The sequence below is a fragment of the Etheostoma spectabile genome, chromosome 6, assembly GCF_008692095.1.
Source record: "Etheostoma spectabile isolate EspeVRDwgs_2016 chromosome 6, UIUC_Espe_1.0, whole genome shotgun sequence".
NCBI classification, from domain to species: Eukaryota; Metazoa; Chordata; class Actinopteri; order Perciformes; family Percidae; genus Etheostoma; species Etheostoma spectabile.
The window spans coordinates 23370612-23371613 of NC_045738.1; the positions used below are offsets into that span (position 1 = coordinate 23370612).

General features: G+C 45.7%; 1 protein-coding gene across 1 annotated transcript in view; it reads left to right on the top strand.

Annotated features, from left to right (window-relative positions):
• Positions 1-1002, top strand: part of klhl32 (kelch-like family member 32) — a 44874-nt gene that overhangs the window by 40123 nt on the left and 3749 nt on the right. The window lies entirely within an intron of this gene.

Below are 1002 nucleotides of genomic sequence, written 5' to 3' on the forward strand. Positions count from 1 at the left end.
AAGAACATTGATATAGGAAAACGGGTCAATTTGACCTGAGGACAACATGAGGGTTAAGGAAAAACTCGGGGGCAGCTTCTCTCACATACATGTAAAAGACTAGGGAGACCTTGATGAATTACACAGGAACATTTAATGAACACTCAATTGAGGAAATAATTAAGGAATGTCATAGTGTGTCATGCCATCCCATCTCTCCGACGTCCCTGTCTTCCTGATGGTGGATTTAAGTCACGCTAAGTTTAGCCAAGTGTGTATTCACCGCATTGCACTTCCTCCGGTGCTGGCGGAAACATCCGCCGGTTCCCGCTCTTTTCCCCCCGGTTACCTTCTGCTTTCTTAGTGTTGGCGTTCTAACCTCTGGTGGATTTCTGAGGACTATGGTTACCTGGTCCTCAGATCTCTGCAGGGTAAATCCAGACAGCTAGCTTGACTATCTGTCCAATCTGAGGACTATGGTTACCTGGTCCTCAGATCTCTGCAGGGTAAATCCAGACAGCTAGCTTGACTATCTGTCCAATCTGAGGACTATGGTTACCTGGTCCTCAGATCTCTGCAGGGTAAATCCAGACAGCTAGCTAGACTATCTGTCCAATCTAAAACTAAAACTAACTAAAACTACTTCTGAACTTACACATGTTCCACCAAAACAAGTTCCTTCCCGATTTAGTTAGATTTTAGTCTGGTTTAAATAAATGCCAATAAACCAAAGCAGGTTTTTTTCCCATCCTGGAATGCTGTGTGGACTCGCCAGACCCTCCTCCAAACGCAGATGCTAAAGCCTAGCTCTGGGAAGTATGCTAAAGTGTGGCTCCGAGAGGAGACAGTCCTAAAACAAAAAATGCAGTCAATCATGCAGCTGCCTAGAGTCCCTGGAAAGGTTATGAGGTAATGTTGGACACTGACCCAGGGCTGTAGTCAAGACCACCTTTGTCGAGTCCAAGACAAGTCCAAGACCAACCCTAGTCGAGTCCAAGTCAAGACAGAGTCCAAAGAGGTTTG